The sequence below is a fragment of the Physeter macrocephalus genome, chromosome 9 (assembly GCF_002837175.3).
Source record: "Physeter macrocephalus isolate SW-GA chromosome 9, ASM283717v5, whole genome shotgun sequence".
NCBI lineage: Eukaryota > Metazoa > Chordata > Mammalia > Artiodactyla > Physeteridae > Physeter > Physeter macrocephalus.
Window position 1 is genome coordinate 106992658 of NC_041222.1, and position 17192 is coordinate 107009849.

Here is a 17192-nt window from a genome sequence, read left to right on the forward strand (position 1 = left end):
AGGGGGAGAGGGGAGGGGGAGAGGGGAGGGGGAGAGGGGAGAGGGAGAGGGGAGAGGGGGAGGGGGAGAGGGGAGGGGGAGAGGGAGAGACAGAGTGAAGGAGGGAGGGAGGGAAGGAAGGGGTTACTGGTAGAAACGTTGAGGCATCTGAATTTAGGGCCAAGTGGACTTTGAAACGCTGAAAGGATAAACTAGATGCACTCCATATGTCCTTCTTCTGCATGAAGTGAACCACAAGCTGGGCTTAGGTGACTGATATTAAGAGGGGACGGCTGCAGAGTCGTTAGCTGTTCTTAGTCAAGAGGGGGCTTTACGTCCTCCAAGGATCAGTGATGAAAACAGTCTCAGCTTCAACGATCTGTCAAAACTCTCGCTTGCTCGCTCCCCTCCCCGCTGCTGCAGGTCCACACCATTAGCATATTTCAGGGGTTTTAGCCCCAACAGAAGCTTCACTCATGGTTGAGGCTGGCTCCTCTTTCTCCTTCTCCACTTTCTTCTCCTCTGCTTACTCTCTTCCCTCTAAATTCTGCCTCTACGTTATTTTGTAATTATTTACACTTTCCATCTTAAAAGAGTTCAGATACTGAAAGCAGTAACAACCAAAATACATTGGGAATTTAAGGAAGTTTTGTGGTCACTAAAATCTAGCTGTGAGTTATGGAGGTCGCCAGGAGACATAAATGGCAAAAAAAAAAAAAAAAAAAAAATTACCATAATTTCAAAGCATCCCAGTGCTGATGCTGACACAGTCACCGACAATTATCAGGGATCGTTTACGAGGTTCTCAGAGGCCTATCGAGTGAAAACAGGAGGAAAGCAAGGGCAGCACAATCTCACCCAATCTCAGAGCACAGAACTGGGTAACAGACGCTTAAAGATACAAATTCATAACCATCTGAGCACCCAAGCCCCTGGAAATCAATTCCTCCCTTCCACAGAAGAGCGCCGTTAAGACTTGCCTTTTTATTAAGAAACTGATTAGATTACCATGAGGAATGCAGTAACTCGGGGGTGGCACTCAAGCCACTGACTTGTAAGTCTGAGGCTGACCTTGTAAATTCCTGCACTTGGCAGGGCTGGGGGCGACGCAGGGGGGGGTGGTCCATCTGCAAACACCGCGGCCCTGAAACCCCGCGAACAGCTCCTGTGCCCTCGTTGGTCTCAGAGCATCAACACTGCCCTCGGCTCTGAGAACGCGACCAGCCCCCCTGCCGGCTGCTGACTAAAGCAGGGTCCCCGGGTCCAGTCCCCCCACCCTCTCCTCTAGTCTTCCAACCAGCAAAGAGGGAGAGCGTCTGTTGACACTGCGGTCTGTGTTTGCCAGGCCTCCTCCTCTCAAGCCAACCTGCCCTCCTTCCAGGGCTGAGCTGGGACTTGCGTCCTTGCCCTCGTGTGAGCTGTGCTGCTACCATCAGGACACGTCACTGCTTCCACCCTGATATTAATAATGGCTTCATACTTATTAAGTAATGGCTGTATTAAGGAAAGCGAGGTTTAGAGACATTAAGCGTGGTGCCCAAGGCCACGCACAGCTGGGCTGGGAATGGAGAAGTCAGGGGCTAAGGCTGACCCCAAGGCTGCTCCCACATGACGTCACCCTCACGTGGAAACTTACACAGGACAGATTTCAGTAACTCAACACCTATGATTAGCTAATAGCTTTCACAGCTATTAGCTAATAGCTTTTATAACTCAACAGTCCTTAATATTAGTGTATATTATGCTGCCTGAGTGGCTCCAAAGATATAAAATTCGATCTCATGGATGTAACATCTATTGAGTATTCCTTATGTCCAGTTACTGAGTGAGGCTTTAATGATACAGAGAAGAATGGCACAGGTCTGTTTGCAAGAGACAAATCATCTACCCCAGTATCTGTAAAGTAACCCAGGGGAGGAGAATAATACTGGGGTTAGGGTGAAGGAGGGCTCCGGTCAGAAGCATCAGGAAAGGCCTCGTGGGGAGACTTCTAGTGGAGCCCAGAAGAATGGCCAGGAGATGCTCTGGGAGGCCGGGGAAGAATGTTTACGTCAAAGCAGCTAAGGACGATAACTTTTCTTAACCTCACTGAATTTTTCTCGTACCTGGAAGAAAAAATCCATCTTTGGGACTTCCCTGATGGCGCAGTGGTTAAGAATCCGCCTGCTGATGCAGGGGACACGGGTTCGAGCCCTGGTCCGGGAAGATCCCACATGCCACGGAGCAACAAAGCCCGTGTGCCACAACTACTGAGCCTGCGCGCTAGAGTCCGCAAGCCACAACTACTGAGCCCGCACGCGTAGAGCCCATGAGCCACAACTACTGAACCTGCGTGCCTCAACTACTGAGCCCTCATGCATCGAGCCCATGAGCCACAAGCCCACGTGCCACAACTACTGAGCCTGCACGCCTAGAGCCCGTGAGCCACAACTACTGAGTCTGTGTGCCACAACTACTGAAGCCCATGCGCCTAGAGCCTGTGCTCTGCAACAAGAGAAGCCCGCGCACCACAACCTAGAGTAGCCCCTGCTCACTGCAGCTAGAGAAAGCCCGCGCGCAGCAACGAAGACCCAACACAGCCAAAAATAAATAAATAAATAAATGTAACAATGAAAAACAATCCATCTTTGACCTCAACTTGCTAAGATTTCAGTGATTTACGAGATTACGTTTTCTTGAAGAAGATACACTTTCCCAAATGTGCTTCATTTTATTTTCAAAAATTTTTTCTAATTAAAAAATTTGTTTAATTCATTTATTTTCTGGCCATGCAGCCTATGGGATCTTAGTTCCCCTACCAGGAATCGAACCCATGCCCCCTGCAATGGAAGCACGGAGTCTTAACCACTGGACCGCCAGGGAAGTCCCAAATGTGCTTCATTTTAAAAGAAAAAGTACACTAAGCAAGTTGTGGTCAATTTTGTAAAACAAATGATAATTTCTCCACGTGGTGAACATGCCCTGCAGTGACTGCAGCTCACACTCCGCCCCTGAGTGCAGGGGGGCTGTCACTTGTTTCCAACCCTCAGTGGGTGGGGCAGGTGACAGGACGCACCCACCTGACTGGCAAAGGTGGCGGGATATTGCCCCCACGCATGTGTTACCCGATGTGTGATGCCACGCGGACTAGAGGGAGACCGTCCCCTGGCCTTGAGAGCTTTAAAGAAGCAAACTGGTCCCTGTGACTGGCTCTGGGGGTGGCCACATGGCAGGAGTTCTAGGGACAAGGCAGCCTCCACCAACGGCAAGTCAGAAAGGGGCCCTCCGTCCTGCTCTGAAAGGAAGTGAACTTGGGCAACGGCCCGAAGGAGCCGGGAAGCAAATCCTCCCTGGTTGAGCCGCTGATGAGACGCTGCTGGGCTGACACCTCGACTGCAGCCTCGTGAGACCCAGAGCAGAGGACTCGGCCGACCTACGCTTGGACACCTGACCCGTGGAAACTGTGAGATAACCAACAGGTGCTGTCTTAAGCCAGTGAATTTACGGTGATTGGTTTCATCGCAATAGGAAACTAACACACTGCAGAAATCAACAAAGCTTTCTTTTTTAAAGGATTTGATGTATTTGCTCGCATATTGCTCAGAATTATCTCCTAAATCAATGCTGTCTGTCTGAATCATTTATCTATACCAGTGCTCAGGGTCACCTGCAAGCCTGTTAAACTACATACTGCTGGTCCCCACCCTAAGGGTTTCGGATATAGTAGATTTGGGAGAAGCCAAAGAATCCGCATTTCCCACAAGTTCCTAGCTCATTCTGATGTTGCTGGTTTGGGGGACCATATTCTGAAAACCGCGGATCTGGACCCATTTATTTTCTGAATATTTCTGTGTCAATTTACCTCTCTAAAGCAAAAGGATTACAACAAGCACTTTTCACATAAATTATCATCTAAGACGCTGCAGCCTTCGTTTCAACATTAACATTTTCTCCTGAACCTCCATCCCTTACCTGTATTTCTCTTTTCTGAAGAAACAATTACAAATAAACTCCGAAAACAGAACACAATGGGAATATGGGATGAGGGCTGACGACAGAAGAGATCCGGCTACTTCCAATAACTGAGCTGTGACTTGGTGGTTAAGACTTTCAAATTCTACTAAAATAGGCTCAGTATCCAGGGCAAAAACAATTATTCTCTTTCTAGCAGTTGGAATCTTTCAAAATGTTGGAATTCCTCTGATGATATTTATAGTATCTTAACCACAAGATGTTAATATTCTCTAAAAAGCTAAGATTTGGCTTGGGCAAGCTGCGTGGCCCCCCTGAAACTAGGGGACAGACAAGATGACCGGCCGCCTGCCACTCCATCCCACAGCTTTACACGACGGGGACTGTGGTCTTTTTCTCTACACACGGTTCAGTTTCCCTGTCTTCTCTACAGATGGGGACCACACAGCCCGAATCTCCCTGCACAGCTGTAGACTCAGATCTGCTGTCTCATGGTCAAGTGCACGTGTCTGAATTTCCGACTTGAAATTGTGTCTGTCCCACTTACAACTTTCCCTGAAAAGAATAACACCGACTGTTGGAACTAGGCTACGCATCCTTTGCCTTTATTGTGTCCTGTCAATTTCTATGCCTTTGCTGAGAGCCGGACACGCTTTTACGCAGGAGTGAAAAACTGACACTCCTCAAACTGAAGGTGAAACGTCCTCCCAGACCTCACCCCCAGGGCAGGGTCCCGGACAGGACATCCTCCCTGGGGGATGACTTGTCTGCCTGTCCACGTGGCTGGTGTGAGCAGGACACCAACACCCCTGCACGGTAGCCGGGAAACCTTGACATACGAGCGATAAATAAGTAGTAACAACAGTAGCTACCTGCTGTGAAGTACCTACTGTGTGCCTCTCTCTACCTATACATAGAGGCAATCTGTAGCAAATGGACTCCAGCTGGACCTGCAATCTGCTTCATTTCAGATATCAGCTCTGAAGTCTCCACTTGTCAGCACTGGTTCTTGACGGCAGGCGTCCAGGTGTCAATGCTTTCTCTGGACACCTCGCCAGCCTGGAATCCTGCAGATCCCTTTCTCGGACAAACACCAAGTCCCTTTTCTGAGACCCTTCCCCACGTCATCTTCACGGATGGCTCTCAGCCATCAGCTACCGTCTCTACCTCCTCTGACTGTTTCCTCTTCCAGGCAGGGTCTTCATAACTGTAATACTTTCAAGTTGTTATCATTCATGTTTTTGACCTCTTGATATATCAACTTATTTCCTCCTTATTTTAACAGACTATTTTTGAGAGCAGTTTTATGTTCACAGCAAGATTGAGCAGAAGCTACAGAGATTTCCCACATGTCCCCCGCCCAAAGCTCACGCAGCCTTTCCCCCCCATCAACATCCCCACCAGATGGGACGTTTGTTACAACTGATGAACCTACGCTGACACATCACTGCCACCCAGAGTCCAGAGTTTACACGAGGCTTCACTCTTGGGGCTGTACATTCTATGGGTTTGGACAAATGTATAATGACCTGTATCCACCACTATGGTATCATACAGAGTAGTTTCCCTGCCCTAAAAATCCTCTGTGCTCTGCCTATTCAGCCCTCCCTCTCCCAACCCCTGGCAATTCCTGGTCTCTTTACTGTCTTCATAGTTTTGTCTTTCCCAGAACGTCACAGAGTTGGAATCACACAGTGCGTAGTGGCTTTTCACACCGGCTTCCTTCACTTAGTGATATGTGCATGTAAGGTTCCTGCATGTCTTTTCATAGCTTAATAGCTCATTTCTTTTTAGCAGTGAATCATATCCCATCATCTGGATGGACCACAGCTTATTAATTCTGGCAGTAATGTCTAAGCCACTGAAATAATAACTTTCACAAGATCCACACGTTCACAATATTCTTCTGCCCTGGGAAAAGAATTGCTGCAATACCCATAAACTGATTGGAGATGGAGAAAAGTTTGTTATTCATTCAAATATCTACTGAGAGGGTCTCCGCGCTAAGCACTGCTAATGCTGGAAACACGTGATAGTAAAACACGGCCTCTGCCCTCAAGGCTTCACCTTTTGTGTCACCGGTTTTCCTTCTCAGGCTTAACTGCAAATGCTGGAGTTCCAAGTCCCTGCTCCTGATGAAGGGAATGGTCTGATTAGGGTAATCCGATAATCCAAGCAGGCTTTTTAGAATTCGCATATGCATACTGTGTGCTTAAAGGGGGAAGAAAGAAAATAAGGAAACCGTGTCAGATTAAAAGACTAGATCCAAGCTGGTGAAAGAGGAGAGAAGAGCAATGAAAAACAGGAACATTTTATTGACTAGAAGGAGGTGGGGTGCAAACGTGATTTTATTTTGGACCCTTGACTTCCTGGCCTCAGTGTGGTTAGGATAAGATAAAACTTAATGAATGGATCTGACTGATGGCTCGACATTCCTGAGCACATACAGCAGGAAAAAACATGTTAATCTGGAAGTTTCACTCAACCCTCATCTTCTCTCCTGCACACAGGACTCAGCACCTCCCAAAGGTAAACTGTTCCTCTGGATTGTTTAGATCACATGCAGAACGGCTCCGGTAGTTCTTACATCAACAATGCTTTTATGACCAACCGAAACAATCACTTGGAATCTTGTAAGTGGAACGTATTCAATTTTAAAAGTTGTCTATGACAATACTGGAATGAAGAAGGAATGAAAATAGCAGGAGAGAACTCTTTCTAATACACACTTCGTGATACATTAGAATATGTGCTTCTACAGGGAAACATTATTAAAATATAAATATGGGAATGTAACCATGTAGAAACACATAATCCAAAATAAAATTTCAGCTATTATCTCAATTCTCTTTTTAAGTATTACCTTTTTTTTTTTTTTAAAGAATGCATCATTATTTGCCCAGCATCTCAGTCTCTAAACTAATGACACTGCCTCTGTTTGGGCTTTAACATATCCCGTAGAGTGGGGCACCCCCAAATAGTATTCATTATATACAAAGATGAGTCAAAAGAATGGAGTAGAAGAAATACTGAACCAGGACACTTGGGTCCTGGGTCCTGGCTTTGATAGTGATGATGTTGATAAAAACGATGATGGTGATGATCATAATGATGATGTTATCGATCTTTAGTCACTTACCGAGCGCCAGGCATTATGCTAAGAGCTTTACATGAATGTTCTCTCACGTAATCATCTCAAGAGTCCTGCAAGCGCCATTATTATGCCATTTTCTAGATGATAAAACTGAGGCTCAAAGAGGGTGAGGGACTTGCTCAAGGTCACGGCCAGAATAACGAGGCGGTGAAGAGTCACGCTGAGGCCTGACCCCAGAGCCTGTACTGTCCTCTTCATCATAAGACCTCCCCTGCCAAGTCCCTTACGATCAGCGGTCTCATCTTGTCTCCTAGAAAAACGGAGGCGTTGGAACAACTGACTGAGGTTGTTCTGAGCCGAGGTTCCCTCTGGCTTTAAATCGTCTGAATCCTTTGGTCCCTTACTGGGAGACCGTGAGATTGGAGTCCTATTTTTCCCAGGGCTTTACCTGGGCCATGTGTGGCTCTGTTCTACACCCCTGAGAAATCCGGGGACTCTGTCTGTAACCCCGAGATGGTGGCGGCTCTGCAGGGGCCCTGCGGACCGACCACGGTGCAGAGGATGGAGAGCTGCTATGAGGGGATGCCCTTGCCTCCCGGTCTGTGTCCCGAAACAGGCCGACCCAGCAAAGCAAAGGGAAGCAGAGGGGAGAGGCCCCCGGGGACCGCCCCGCAGCTCACCCTTTCCCCGAACTTTTGTCAGACACCACCCTCTCCCCCGAGGGTGGTCTCCCCTGGGTCATCTGGGAACAATGGAACCGAGGCCACTGCCGCTGAGGGTGGTCCTCTGGGCCGAGGGCCTTCCCGGGTTGGGGGTTGCTGGCTTCTGACATCAGGCTGCTCCCCCGACCCTGCTTTGCCAGGGAGGCCAAGGGCGGAGACCCCCACGGAGCTTCCAGACTAGTTTTCCTCTGGGGTCTGCTCTATCTGAAGCAAACACTTCCCAGACCAAGGAAGCAGCTGCCCATCTGCTACATCTGTAAATTGCCAAATTCCCCCTGTTTACGCTGTGTCTGTTTTGGGAAGTCCGGGAGACGTCCACAGATACAGAGGGCTCCGGAGGGTGTTTGGAGGACTGCAAAACTGAACCTCAGCGAAAGTCAAACTGAAGCGAGCTTTTATTTTTGGGCTCCCTGCCAGGCCCGAACAAACAAAACAGGCAGAAAACAAGCAAGGTTAGAGGTCCCGTCAGCGACCTCTTTCAAACTTTTTCTGTGCAGCGGATACAGGGGATCTGTTCCAACCCAAGCTCTCTTTGACCTGAGGCTGCTCACAGGCCTCAGATCACATACTGCTCTCTTACTAGGAACTGAATACAACCGAATCTTTCATGACAAGGTGAGAGGGATTTTGAGCAAAGGAGAGACTTTTCACAGGACTGCCTGATGAGAGGACAAGAAGCATCATCGTTACAGCCTGTAACAAAATCTGCAGTGCCCCATGGAAAACACCTCAGGTGTAACTGAACTAAATTAAGTTTCTGTCCGAGACCCTGCGCTACTGGAGATGGCTGATGCCTCCAGGGATAAGCTCCTCCTCCAGAATAGGACGGCCTAGCCATGTAAGCGGGCGTCACGCGGATAAATGCCACTCAGTGTGACAATAAATATAACCCGTCCATTAAGCCCACTCATATTTACTGAGCGCCGATTGTGTGCTAAGGCTGGGGTAGGGCTGGGGCAAAGCTCACAGGACGGACACAGCCTGGTGTCCGAGAACCTCTCGTCTCGTGGGGAGACCGCCCTCAGAGAGTAAAGACACGAGGGTCCCCGGGGCGGAAGCCCTCAGCCCAGCGGGGGCGGACGGCGACCGAAGGCAGTCTGTGCCTCTGGACGGCGGGGTATGGGCTGCTCGCCGGCGGGGCTGGCCAGGCAGCTGGAGGAGCACAGGTGTGAAAAGGCTGGGAGTCCAGGGGCAGCATGTGAGTCGCCGAGAACAGGGAGGGAGACTGTCAAGGCGTCTTTGGTTGTTTAAAGGAAATCCAACTACATGCAATAAACGGCTTGCTTGTTTTCTCATTTGGTACTGAACAGGGGGGATAGCTCACTACCCACCGGAGCTTCCGGTCAGCGTGGGGAGGGCTGGGTAGCGAACGAAGAGGGCTGTAGCCAAAGGCCAATAAACCCGGCACCCCAGCAGACCCGTGCAACCTGCAAGATCTTTCCAAATACTAAACGCTATTCACAAACTCCTATTACTGATTTTCGTACAGCCTCACTGGGAAACACTCTCCCAGTGGGTGGGTGTCTGAAGCATCGGAACGGCGCAAGAAAGAACGCCTGGGTCAGGTGTGCTCCCCGCGCAGAAACTGCCTTTGTCCCCCGGACGCCGCGCGTGTGGTCGTCCAGCCAAATGAAGCATTTATGATGTACAACGTCTCGATACCGCCCTAATACTTTAAACACACACAGTCTTCTCCTCCGTGTGACTTTTTCCTTCTCCAGGACAAATATGGCCTCGATATTGAGCCAGAGGTCAGAGAGCTAAGGGCATCTCCTTTGTGGGAAAGCAGAGGCTGCTTGGTCAGATAAAGGCGAAGGATGTGCACAAGAGACGCTGGGTACGGAACTCAAGGAGGACTTGGAACCGGTGACAACTACCGGGCTGACGCACAGAAGACGTGAACTACGTGTAATTAAAACCCACTGATTTCCCCGCAGAGAAAGGTCAGGTGGGCACGGTGCACCCTGCTGTCCAGACTCCCCTCAGGAAAGCCAAGGGGACCTGTGGGAACCCAGCAGGCCTCGCCGGGGGCCAGCGCACGGTGACTGCGCCGTCCCCGCGGCGTCCTCATCTCGAGGCCCAGCCGTGGGGCATTCTGGCGAAGAGAAGCATAAAGTCAGCTGCGGATGAAGCGCGTTCTCTCCCCTCTGCTGCTGACACAGTGCTCCTGGCTGCCCTCCAGGATTTGCCCAGTATGAGCTTCCTGGGACCACTGGACCTCAGCAAAGAGGCACCCGTGTTCCAAGTTTCTACAGGGTGTATCGTGCGCTCCCACCCCTCGGGACAATTAGTCTTATCAAAGAGATCACACATCCAGCACAAAGGCAAGGAAGGAATCTCTTCCAGGACTTGACTTCCTCACTAGCTCAGAAGCCAGCAACCTTCGTAACAGACGTGAAGGCATATAAAAACAGTTTCTGGAAGTGTCACTATTCCCTTTAACGTTTCTCCCATTTTTGATATCTCAGAAATATGACAGTGGCACCAACTGGCCACTGAGAGCTCCCACCCCCCGGAGTTTGATTTGTACAGCCATGAGCCGACGGACCCTGAAGCCGATGGGAAAGTTACGACGTGGGATGAAGTTAATCGAGCCCATATGACACTCAACATTCTTCTCTACTAAATAAAGGTCACTTCTTCCAAGAGACTATTTCGAGCAAGTAAGATTTCTGCAGTTGTGCAAGACTGAAGCTAATTAAACAGCAGAGCAAAATGGAAAACAGATGTCACAGAACATTTTAAAAGATTTTAATGACATCCTGCCTGTTTTCTTAAACTCAATTGTAGTTGCTATCACCCTCTGCCCTGAAGTTCACGAGCAGTTGGGAAGGCAGGATTTGCATCAATTTCATGTCACTGGCGGTAGGAAAGCCATTCAAAGGGAAGTGTGGCCGGGGGAGTCTTGCAGAGTCTTTTTCTACACAACCTGGCCAGCTCTTTTGGCTTCAACTCTTGAACTCTTTTAAATTAACGTTTTCTGTCTTTCAAAAGAACTTTGCATCCCAGCTACTCCAACTCTAGCTTTTTTTTTTACCATCCTTTCCAGTTGTCTCCTGCCCAATTATCCTGAACACACCTGCTCCGTCGACTAAGAAACTTAATATCTGTCAGTTTCAGCTCAGAAAAAAATCACAGCATGATGACATTTTCTGGAGATGAAAGTCATAATGAACAAGCAGACACATCAACAATTAGACTTGTAATGTCTTTTTCCCATACTATATCCACAATTCAAAATGGCCAAGTCTTCCTGAAACAATCAAAATTTCGAATTAGACTGAGGGACGAAGCAGGTTTCCTCTCTTCAAAAGCGCATTCACAGAAGGAAAATGCAGATGTGTAGGAGGGACCAGATAGGGAGCTCAGGGCCTCGTCACAATTTTTCTTCTTCTACAATTTGTCTTTTCACAAATCTTTTAGGATGTTTCCCAGTGTTTGAGACCCTCTGGTGATTGTGGACGTGCGTCCTTGAGTGGCTTACAACACTCACAAATGCTTGATATACGGGGAGCTCAACCATCCATTGAGAATGGCCTGGACCATTTTCTCAAATCTTCCTGACACGGTAATTAACAAAGAGGAAGCAAGGAATACCGCACTGCCTGCTGTGTATACAAGATCCCTGTGCAACTACAAGTCAGGAGTTGCTTTCCACGGCCAAACAATGATGTCTGCTAATCGGGGAAGAGGGGACACAGGTAAATGCTGCAGGAGAACCAGAGAGGGGCTCCCGTTACAGCAGCGAGGACGCAGCCCCAAGACAAGCTCCCTGTGGGGGATGGCACATGCGTCCTGGGTGACGGTGGCCCCCGCCAATGCTGCTCACGTGTGCGGAGGGCAGCCCGCGGCTCCTGGGTTAGCTGTCATCAAAACGGGCCATTTTCCCTGCCTGGACGTTAGGCTCGAAGGCCTTCTTTTCATTTTCTAAGAAAGCTTTATAACTGAAACTGTCCAATAAATATTTTACTTATTCATTTTGCCAGCTGCAACATGTGATAGTCTCGGAATTATGTATGAAAGCAAAGAAGTAGAATAATGGAAACGCGAGCGACTGACGTGCTGTCAGCTGGGGTCAGTGTGAACAGGGAGGGGGGGGCGGTTTACAAGGATTAACGAGGGGAGAGGCAGGAGACAGAAGGAGCTGTCTGGATGAACTGGGACGTCCAGGCCTGCGTCGGGTGGGGCGGCGGGAACAGCCTGGGGGTGTTGGGGTGGGAGGCGGATGCGGATTAGAGAAACAAAGCTAAGATTACCGACGGCTGAGGGCGGGCTGTCCGGGACGGCTGAGGGCTGTCCGGGATGGCTGAGGGCTGTCCGTCCGGGACGGCTGAGGGCTGTCCGGGACGCCTCCCATTCCGGCCTCCCGTGAGCGGCCCCTGCCATGCCGAGGGGCCACCTCCCACCCCACGGTCACGTCGTTATCCTAAGTGTGTGTCTTCTGAGAGTGAGCTCTTAGTTACAGAAAACAACTCCTGCAGCGCCACTGATTCCAAATCCTGACTCCCAACCAGTTTTAAGCTCCCCTTTCTCCGATCGGTTTCTGACCACAAAACCAATGAAAAATACAGAATGAAATGGCCTTGGAAGTTGAGAACTAGGACAAAGGTAACGTGGGTTAGAAATGAGGGCGAGGGGTCCGATGCCTTCCGTGCCCGGAGTTCACAGATGCTGCCTTGGGGAGCAGGCTCGGGGCCAGGGACACACACAGCCCGTGGCCACGTTGGCCTGAACCCCAGCCGAGGCCCAAAAAGTCGCGTCCGTCTTGGTCTTTGAAGCAAGACATTAACCTCCCAACGGCCGGATTGTTCCTTTGGAGGAGCTAGGGCTGAGCGATCCCTTCTTTCGGCCTCTTGGTCCTGGTGGGTTTCAGGACTCTCGGGGCTGCCGGGGACTCGGGGAGCAGAGAGTCGCCCCCAAGAGGCTCTTAGTGAATTGAGGGAAACATGGAGGGATTAGTGAGGCTGCCCACCTTCGTGGAAAGAACCAGAACCTCACCAACCTCACCAGGGAGTGCAGAGGAGAGGTCGGGGAAAACAAAACAGAGAGCTTTCATCTTACCACCAAGCACCTTATCAGTGAAGGAATTTCTCCTAGAATAAAACCTTGCCATCTGCCACTTGTGTGACGGTGAACACGCTGCACGTAGAGAGAAGCTTTTCCAAACTCCTCGTGACCAACAGAGCTGACTTGCTCCTAATGGGCCTGAATGTCGCCAAGTGCGTTTTCTTTAGTTTCTCACCCTACAGATGTCTTCTTCATCTGGTACTCAAAAATATCAATACTCACATACAATTTTACTTTAAAAAAAAAAAAAAAAAAAAGCTCCTTTCCAACCCCCAGCCCAGCAGGATGGCTCCCGCGAAGAAGGGCGGTGAGAAGAGGGTCCGGGCCGCCATCAACACGGCGGTGACCAGAGAATACACCATCAACATTTGCAAGCGCCTCCGTGAGTGGGTTTCAAGAGGCCTCCCCCTCGGGCACTCAGAGAAATCCGAAAATTTGCCATGAAGGGAACTGGAACTCACCCAGACGTATGCACTGACCCCAGGCTCGACAAAGCTGCTGGGCCACAGGAATAAGCAATGTCCCGTACTGCATCCAAGTGCAGTCGTCCAGAAAACGTAATGAGGGTGAAGATGTACCAAACCAGCTCTGTACGTTGGTTACCTACGTACCTGTCACCGCTCTCAAAGGTCTACACGCAGTCAGTGTGGGTGAGAACTAACGGCTGAGGGCCCGGTCAAGCCACAGAACTGCCACCAGCACCACAAGGCAGGCTCCAAACATGTCTGACACCAACCCAGCTCACAGTTCTCTCAGCTGTGAGCATCTGGTTCACTCCACCACCTTGAAGACTAATGCTGAGCACAGCCCGCGTGTCCGCCCCACTCATTTTGGAGGGCAAGTAAGATCTGGGTGTTTGAAGGAGAAGGGGACACAGACTGGCATCTTACTCTGCCTGGAACCTCAGGCAGCAAACAGGGCAAACACGGGCGTCCACCTGCATGCCTCCTTGGGCTCCAAAGGGCTCCGGAGGCTGCTTGGGAAAGAACGAGGTTTCAGGAGAACCCCCCGTGCAAACCCTCTTCATCCGTCAGACAAGGCTTTGAACAGGTCACGGCTCACGTCGCTAACATCCCCCTGGCCCTCTGCAGCTGCCTCTAACCATCTGCTTTTCTCCGTCTCTTCACCACGACTGGCAGCACGTTTTGGTCCCTGGGGTCACTGGTAGTTGGAGGCAAGAACTTGAGGGCCTCTCTGGGAATGTTTTTAAACCTGCTGGGGCAGACGGGGATCCACTTGTGTGAGCTCCATAACAACACCCATGTCGAATTCCGTTTTCTCAGATAACAGATGGAGAGTCTCTGAACACTGGGCCCTCTGAGCTGTGAGTCGTCTCAGGAGTTGGGGTGACTCCACGCCCCGCTGCCGGTCCTCACTTTCCCACCCTTTCTGGGAGAGAAAAATGGACCCAAGACACAGTTGTGGTCAATGACACTTAGGGGAAACTCTGCTGGAAAGGAATTTCTCCAGAATAAAAATAAACAGAGCCTCACAAGACATATGGCCTCTGCCCCGTCCCTCCTGCTCTGGACACTGGTGCAAGGACAGGGTATTTGGGGCTGCAGCTGCCTCACAACCATGGGAACTCCAGACACACACTCACATCCCTGAGCTCCTGAAACAGGCCCGGCCGCTAGCACATGGATGTCGTGTGTGTGTGTGTGTGTGTGTGTGCGCCTCAGTATGTGTATATAGCAAAACTAAGGCACATTAATTATTAAGGCAAACATTTTAAACTCACAAAATGATGCCATTTAAATATTTATTTATTTATTTATATTTATTTATTTAGGCTGTGCCAGGTCTTAGTTGTGGCACGTGGGATCTCAGTTGCAGCGTGTGGGATCTTTAGTTATGGCATGCAGACTTCTTAGTTGCGGCATGCGGACTTAGCTGCGGCACGTGGGATCCAGTTCCCCGACCAGGGATCAAACCTGGACCCCCTGCATTGGGAGCGTGGAGTCTTATCCACTGGGCCACCAGGGAAGTCCTTGATGCCATTTTTTGAGAAAGGAGAAATAAAAGCAAAACCGAGGCAATCAGCTGAGCCCCACTAACCCGTGCTTGGAGGCGGAGGACCACTGGAGCTCCCCATATGGCACCACTGGACGGCTCCTGGGCCTTCGTCTGCCTCTCCCCATGGTAAGGTTTGTATCAATCTGTGCAAGTTGGTCAAATGCCCAGCTATCCGTAGGGGTCACTCCACTTTTCACACGGGGGCAATAAAAATAATTTGCAAACATGGGAGGTACAGGAACAGGGAAAGAGAAAGTCAGACAAAAACGATGCAGTGAACCCACACTTTTCCAGAAGAGACACTTCCAGCCCCCATCGGGGACACAGACCCAGAGCTAAAACCTACGGCTCCAGCCTCAAAGGAAAGGGGGTTCCTGGCCGCGGGACTGTGGCCTGTGTAAACAGCACAGCAACCTACTAGATGCACCCAAACGCCAGCACCCGAGGGAAGGGAGGGATGGGAAAATATTAACACTTAGGGAAAGAGCTTTAGCCTATGAGTGGTTCCCCCCACCCCAGAAAGGCACAGCCCTGTCTGCAAGAGAGATAAATCATCTACCCAGTAGATGCACTGGATGGAGGGGCGCCCAGGCCTGGAGAGGAGGTGGCAGTAGGGATGTGAGGGTGGTGAGGCCTCCCGACGCCCTGGGAAGGGGCCTCGAGCGGAGTCTGGTCTGGCAACTGGGAAGGACGAGGCTGTCTTGACCTGTCTTTTGAGCTCAGTGGCATGCTGACTGCATAGAGCAGGACATCTTTAGAAACAAACAGCCCTAAATGTTATACTGCCTGAGCCCCTCAAAGGCTAACAGGCTCCATCTCTGATATTCATGACGTTGACCCTGACCTCCAGGAAGAGGGCGCCATAGAGAGGCAGATGTTTCAGAACATTTCCAACATCACGAGCCTCCTCCTCTCCTTCTTTCCGCTTCTTTCTAATTTTGGTACTTAGAGGAGTAGCCTGAGTTTTCCAGAAAGTTCCCTTTTTAAGAATATTGTGGGGCTTCCCTGGTGGCGCAGTGGTTGAGAGTCCGCCAGCCGATGCAGGGGACGCGGGTTCATGCCCCGGTCCGGGAAGATCCCACGTGCCGCGGAGCGGCTGGGCCCGTGAGCCATGGCCGCTGAGCCTGCGCGTCCGGAGCCTGCGCTCCGCAACGGGAGAGGCCACAACATTGAGAGGTCTGCGTGCCGCAAAAAAAAAAAAAAAAAAAAAAAAAGAATATTGTGTTCCTCAAGGTTGCTTTTTAAAAACCGCTGCAGTAGCTTATCTGTGACAAAGGCTGATGAAAGCTGAAGACAGACAGGAAATAATATAAGAAAGTGGTTGCCCAGAGCAGAACGAGGCTCAGACCAGAAATACGTTCGTTCCAACGAGAAAAAAAGGAGACTGGCAACTCCGCACAATCTCAGGCTGCACCATCCCCTGGCCTCACCCCCACCCCAAACCTTTTAACATGGAAACTAGGCAGGACATACCCAGACTGTGGCCTAGACACCCCGTGTGGGCTGTTGAGCTACTGACGAGCTTTGTGTAGCAGAGGCCCACGTGGTTCCCTCCACCCGCAGGACAGATAACGTTCTCAGCTCGAAAGGAAACCAAACCCCAGGACTTATACCACTGTTTAATGTTGAACTGTAAAATACTAAATACTGTTCTTAGAAATAAATGAGTTGCTGTAGTTAGTTGGGCTTCCTAATTAAGATGTGAATTTAAATCCTAGGTACAATTTCCAAAAAGTTCCCAGAGCTCATGATTTTTAAGGGTAAAATTGATACCTCAGGTAATCAGGATTTGAGATTTTGCTAACGACAGTGATATGACTGGTAAAAACATTTCACTTTTCATTTGTTGCTAATGACTAAAGCACACTAATATTTGTTCATTAAAATTATGAGTAAACTGTACTCATCATGCTGGTCGTATCTTTCAACACGTCTCAACAATTTAAAAAATGAATTAGTTGGCACAAGAACAGACACATAGATCAGCGGAACAGGGCAGAGAGCCCTGATATAAACCCACACACCTGTGGTCAATTAATCTACGACAAAGGAGGCAAGGATATACAATGGAGAAAAGACAGCCTCTTCAATAAGTGGTGCTGGGAAAACTGGACAGCTACATGTAAAAGAATGAAATTAGAACACTCCCTAACACCATACACAAAAATAAACTCAAAATGGATTAAAGACCTAAATGTAAGGCCACACACTATCAAACTCTTAGAGGAAAACATAGGCAGAACACACTATGACATAAATCACAGCAAGATCCTTTTTGACCCACCTCATAGAGAAATGGAAATAAAAAGAAAAATAAACAAATGGGACTTAATGAAACTTAAAAGCTTTTGCACAGCAAAGAA

The 17192-nt window shown here is 49.6% G+C and overlaps 1 protein-coding gene and 1 pseudogene across 3 annotated transcripts in view; one reads left to right on the plus strand and one right to left on the minus strand.

Annotated features, from left to right (window-relative positions):
- Positions 1 to 17192, minus strand: part of PALLD (palladin, cytoskeletal associated protein) — a 388874-nt gene that overhangs the window by 161390 nt on the left and 210292 nt on the right. The window lies entirely within an intron of this gene.
- LOC112066729 (60S ribosomal protein L31-like) lies at positions 13081 to 13474 on the plus strand (annotated as a pseudogene).